We start from the raw sequence: 6,172 nt of genomic DNA, 5'->3' as shown, positions 1-6,172 counted from the left end.
CCAAATCTTGTCCAAATCGAATTCTTTTTGGCAACTAATCCTAACACTGATTATATTTTGATTTAAAATTATTGTTGGATTATTTTGACCTATTTTGATAGGCCAAAAGAAGGAGGACAGCCGCATAACCCATTGGGCCACGTGAGAGAGACCATTTGTGCAGCCCCAGATTTTTCTTTGAGAGAGCAGCCCCCTCCAACGAATTTCAAACCATTTGACAGCCTACACACTTCAAGTGCACTGATTGTGCTAACTTTTGCCACTGGTTGGAGCCCCATCCGAGTTGTATACATCACACACCCGTCACCCAAAGTCACCCTATTTACTGCAAAGTCCACTGTTTTGTTGGTAAGTCTATTTTTGTGTTTGTTTGTACTACAAATTGGATTTGTACATCTTTTTAGTTAATTTTTTTTATTTCATTGATTTTATTTGCATAGTTTTTCTTTGTTTAGCTTTAACTTCAATTTGTATATTGTTGTTAAGTCCCTAGAACCAAGAGCCTTAGGCTTAAGGTTATCCTTATCATTCTTGTTCATATCTTGCCTTATTCTTCATAAATATCATTTGTTATCATTGTAACTATCATTTGGTATTCTTTTGATTCTTGTCTTTGGTGTCTTCTATACCATTGACCCCTAGTAAAAAAAAAAAAGGATTTTGTAAGTTGCTTGTAGGCTTATTGACACGACCCGTCCCAGAACATCTACTAGTTCAAGAACGGACCGCGTCGACCATGAACCCCACTAGGTGCAGAGTCTATAGTCGAAAATCTTCTAGACTTTTACACTAACTTTTAATATTACTTCTATTCTTCAATTTCTTCTAGATACACTATTCATGATGTAACTACAAATGATATGCAATTTCTTAACGACTCTGGGTGGCAGAAGCTGGTCCATTCTCTCTTTGAAACTCAGATACAACCTGGGAGGAAAACAAAGGGTAAAGAGTGAGCTGAAAAGCTCAGTGAGTGGTAAATTAACACAAAAAAAAAATAATATTGTAAAACTTCTTTCATAAACAACTGAAGTTTGGAAGTTCTGCAAAACAAGCCTTATAAAACCGTTCTAAGAAATATTCTCATTAAATCTCATAAAACTTGAGAAACTAAAACTCATAAAGACTTTCTCATAATAAACGTGTAACAGCACGCATTCTCTAATAAATTTGTAAATCGTTCTCTTGAAACATTAAATAGAACTAGGAAAACACTTTCTAATATCATATAAAACATTTTCTTTCAACCAATAAATAGGTTCAGAAAACTCAACACCACACATGTATCCACATTCTATTCTGGTCTACTAGCGTAGAGTAATCTCAATATGCACAGCAGAATAATTCTATTTCTGGTCTACTGGCATAGAGTAATCTCAATATACACAGTAGAATAATTCTCTCAACACGTGGAGTAAAATGGTCCCAAAGACTTTCTATTTCTGGGTATACTATAGAAACACATTCATATAGCATACGGGTAATCACCTGGATACAATAACATGGTGGTTTGAAAACTTCTTTCTCAATCTCCTAAACCGTTCTAAAATTCTTTCTAGGAACATTTCTTTCTTTCTCAAATCATTTCTAAAACCTTTCTTCCTAAAAAACATTTCAAGAAATTCTAATATTATTTTCTGAAATCTCTTTCTAAATAACATTTCATAACTTTCTCGAACATTTCTCTAAATCATAAAACATTTCTCTAAATCATAAAGCATTTCTCAATTCTAATAAACATTTCTAAAATAATTCTTTCTAACACATTTTCTTCAATTCTCAGCAGAAATGCTAAATCATACATAATACATATACTTTCTTAAAATTCTATCATGATATACTTCTAAAAACATTTCCAAAAAAAATCACTCACAAATTCCAATAATAATATCCAAAAACGTTTAATAAAATAACCACTCACAAATTCCAATAATAATATCAAAAAACGTTTAATAAAATAACCACTCACAAATTCCAATAATAATATCCAAAAACGTTTAATAAAATAACCACTCACAAATTCTTTAAGGGAGTTGTACGCTGTACCAATTTTCGCTTGACCTGAAATATCGATTTAATACCAAATTATTTCACTTAATTCCAATTTCAACGTAACTTAATTCAAACTTTAATCACAATAATTTCAAAATAACCCAATTACCCAAATTTCCCATTCTCTCTCTTCATTAAAAACTCACTACATTTTCCTACTTACAAGTGGGTCTCACCAAACCCATTCAATTTCTCTTTCTCCCACTCCATTTCACGCAAAAAGCCCAATTTTCCAACATTTGTTTTTTTTTATTTAATTTAAAACCATTCTCTCTCTCCTCTACTATTCATTATCTTCTTCCTCTTCTTCTTATTCTCTCTTCTCCAACCAAACCCACAGATTCTTCTTCTTTCTCCCTAAATTCTCAAATTTCCTTCCTTTCTTTTTATTTTCCGCAATTTCTTCTAGCCCACACGCTTTCCCTTAATTTGTACCCAAAAGATCAAAGATTACCACTTCATTTCTCTCTATTTCTCTACCCTTCTTCTTCATCTTCAAACCCTCTTATATTTGTCCATTTTTGTTACCCATTTACAGTCATTAATTTTTCAAAATAAACCTAAAGAAAACCCACAAAGCAGAATTTTATCCTCTTCAAACGATTAGGAGAGTTGCAAACACACAACTTCAAAGAGAAGAAGACCCACAAAGACACTTCAACATCTAATTCTTTCCTTGTTTATTTCCCAAAACTTCCTTAATCACAAACTTAGAATACTTACCAAATTTGAAACCCAAGTCTTAACTCTCAAGCACATGAATTTTCCTCCTCTCCCCAACCTTCAAAACCATGAGAAAGCAAACCATTTTTTTCCTTCGTTTTGCTTTTCCTTCTTTCGTTCCCTTCCTTCTCTGTTTCTTTTCTTTTTCTTTTTCGTTCTATCTCTGTACTCCTTTCTTTTCTTCCTTCTTCCTTCTTTTCTTTTCTTTCCTTTTCTTTTTTTTTAAAACACACGTCACACACATCCTAACTCACACCACACCCACGTGTCACCTAAAAACCAACCCAACTTTCTTTTCTTTTTTTTTTGCCAAAAGACCAAAATACCCCTATTTTTTTTTTAAACTCCAAACGGTCCTTACACTTATACTCACTTGTTCTAAGACCAATTTGCCACAAGCATTCAAGTGAGCATCTCCAAATGGTATCCACACCAATATCCACCCTACCAAATGAGAGGAAGCCGAGAGGTTAAGTAAGGGAATGAGAGTACTTTTTTTTCTTTGTTTATACTAACCTTCACTTGTGTAGTGATGGCAACAAGAGGCAAATCTCAAGGAGAAAGAACAAGTCCACAATGCACAAATTAGAAGAACCATGTTCTCAATGTACCTCATCAAAGGAAAAAAGATCACCATACTAGTGGCTACCTTGGACACTCAACCCCTAAACTTCCGAAGTTCCATGGAAGTACAAAGCCACGAGAATATCTTCATTGGGAAGACCAAGTCGAGAGCATCTTTGCACAACACCATTGGAGTGAAAGCATCAAGGTAAATCTTATTATCACTTGTTTTAAAGATTATGCTATAACATGGTGGGATGCTTTGTTTTTTAGTAGGAAAAAGAATCGAGAAAGTCGAATCACCTCATAGAGAGAACTCAAGCCCATAATGAGGGGACAATTTATTCCTAAGTCATTAATCAAGTTGAAAAACTTGAGACAAAGGGACAAAAGTGTTGAAGCTTACTACGACGGGATGTGCTCATTACTTGAAGAGCTTAATGTATATGAACATGAGGAGACCAACATGGATCGGTTCTACGATGGACTCAATGGAGAGATTGCCAAGGTGATTGCAGAAAGAGAAGAAATTCGACCTTGTACTAGGTTGGATGAAATGTTACACCTTGCCAAGAGATTGAAAGAGTCATCAACGAGAATCTTCAAGGTATACTAATCCTAAACCTATTTCTCATGAAATTCCAACTTTAGGAAAGATTAGTTTGTCTACTTTAGTCCCAATTGTAGAAAATAAAGAGCATGAAATATTTTGTGGAACTATGTATGGAAATACCTTCTACTAGTGATAGCAAAGTATTGCATGAATTTATATCTATTGTTGAGGAAGGAAGTATTAAGGTTGATAATGAAATACTTTGTGATGTTATGCATGTTGATCTTAATCCACTAGATTGCAAAGTATTACACGATTGTATGCCTATTGATGAAAAGGTAACTGGAACAATTGAAGAGAAAACATCTTGTGAATCAATGCATGAAAATCTTATTCCAATTAATTACAAGTTGTTGCATGACATCTTACCTATTGTTGGGGAAAAATGTGCTGAGGTAGAAGAAGACATGCTTGGGAAACCATGCATAAAATTGAAAACGAAGCATCGCATGATAATTTTCCATTTGATGATAAGGAGAGTAGTACATTAGAAATGAGATACTTTGTGATCCTATGCCTAACTTCCCTAGTCATTTAGATAACAAAGTTGTTTTTCATTGTGAGATATCTACTCTTGTACCATTAATACATGATGAAACATTTGTGGATATATGTGAGCCAAGATAGATGAAAGAAAAAGAAGAGTGAAAAGAGCATGTGGATGAGAAGGAAAGGAAAGAGAACGGGATCCAACATATTTGGCCTTACAAGTCAAATCTCATGGAAGTATTGCATAAGGATCCCTACTTACAGGCTAACATGTTTTATCCTAGTGCATGTACTCTCCTAAGATTTTTACAGGAAGTTCCAACTCTTCACGCCGAGCACAATTAGAGAGAAAAGCCATGGAGGCTCATGACAACATGGAGCTTAAAGGATTTATCATACCGCCATCTCATGACTTTAAGACCACCTCACAAGGTAAGTATGAATTAAATCTTAAAGTTGTTACTCACTTGAATTCTGTTTGTGTTAATTTTCAGGACTTACATAAAGAAGAACTCCAAATGATGAGATGGAGCCAAATGGAGGAAGTTCTTGAGCTAAAGTCAAACTTATCCAAGCTAGTTTGAAAATTTTAGATCAAATCCAAAGGAAAGGAAATTCCTAACATATGCTCAAGAATTCTACCTTGAGTTTGAACCAAAGAGAAGAATTTCTTTCCAAGTGCTAGCAATAATGCACGATGATGAGTACAAGATAGCACTTCAAGGTGAGTATATTGTGGTATGCTCGAATTTGTCACTAATTAGATTACTTTCTTTTGTAGGTGACATTTTTTATTCGAGGACAATTCCTTTTCAAGAAGGAGGAGATGATGTGATCATATTTGGCAACAAGTCCTTGGAAAAATATTATGACAAGAAAAATGCACCACCGCACGCTCAAACACAACAAAAGCATGCAAACCTAACATGGAGACGCCCTCCGAGCGTGCGCCTACGCTCCACTGCACGCATTTCTGCCCTTGCACGCCCACTAGACACACGAGGCGCACGCCTCATCACGCGCGCACCCCTGCTGCACGCCTACGACACCAGCGGTGGACTAACCTCACAAGACATTGTCTCGCCCGCACCCCCACCTGTCGACAGCGCCCATGCACAACTTAGCCATGCCAGCGCCTACGTGCTGCCGTCGTACTAACCTCGCAAGAGGCCAGCGCCTCGGCCAGCACGCGCGCCCGCCAGATGTCTATCCCTCGGCTCCTGTTCGCCCACACCGTACGCCCCTACCGCTTGCCCATGTCGTGTCACCCGCACGCCCATGCGGGCCGCCCTACATGTCCACGCGCCTCACGCCCCTACACGCCCATCAGTGTCCACACCGCCGCCCATGTGCGCGCCCACCAATGCTAACTTCCTTGCGCGCACACTGTAGCCCCCATGGGCACCTCCACCATGGATGTTGCCACCCCCCCCCCCCAATAGGTGCCCCCAACTTGTCTTGCCACCCACTCCATTCTTTTAAGGAAAAGATTTCCTTTTTATTTTGGATTATTTGATGGGATTTTGTTTTATTTCTTTTTATTTAACAATTTTAAATTTCATCTTTAGGCAAGTTTTAGACTTTTTAGGAATTTATCATTTTTTATTTTCTTTTAATTTTGTTTTTTCCTTAAAAGGCCAAGGGTCTTAGCCTATAAATAGGCTTGTACACCTCCATTGTTGAACATCTTGGAATTGTCTTTTGAATAGAATTGAGTGTTTCTCTCATTGC

General features: G+C 36.7%; 1 long non-coding RNA gene across 1 annotated transcript; it reads right to left on the bottom strand.

Moving 5' to 3' along the window:
* Positions 1-547: 547 nt before the first annotated feature.
* LOC148210264 (uncharacterized) lies at positions 548-3,019 on the bottom strand. The gene is made up of 3 exons (XR_015792161.1): positions 2,776-3,019; positions 2,018-2,061; positions 548-927 (listed from the first exon to the last, which is right to left on the bottom strand). It is a non-coding gene; the product is annotated as an uncharacterized LOC148210264 (long non-coding RNA).
* Between the last annotated feature and the right edge of the window lie 3,153 nt (positions 3,020-6,172).

The sequence above is a fragment of the Momordica charantia genome (assembly GCF_013281855.1).
Source record: "Momordica charantia cultivar OHB3-1 chromosome 7 unlocalized genomic scaffold, Mcharantia_2.0 BLBB01000007.1, whole genome shotgun sequence".
Lineage (NCBI taxonomy): Eukaryota > Viridiplantae > Streptophyta > Magnoliopsida > Cucurbitales > Cucurbitaceae > Momordica > Momordica charantia.
The sequence above is the reverse complement of the archived record's forward strand: the minus strand, read 5'-3'. Positions and strand labels throughout refer to the sequence as shown.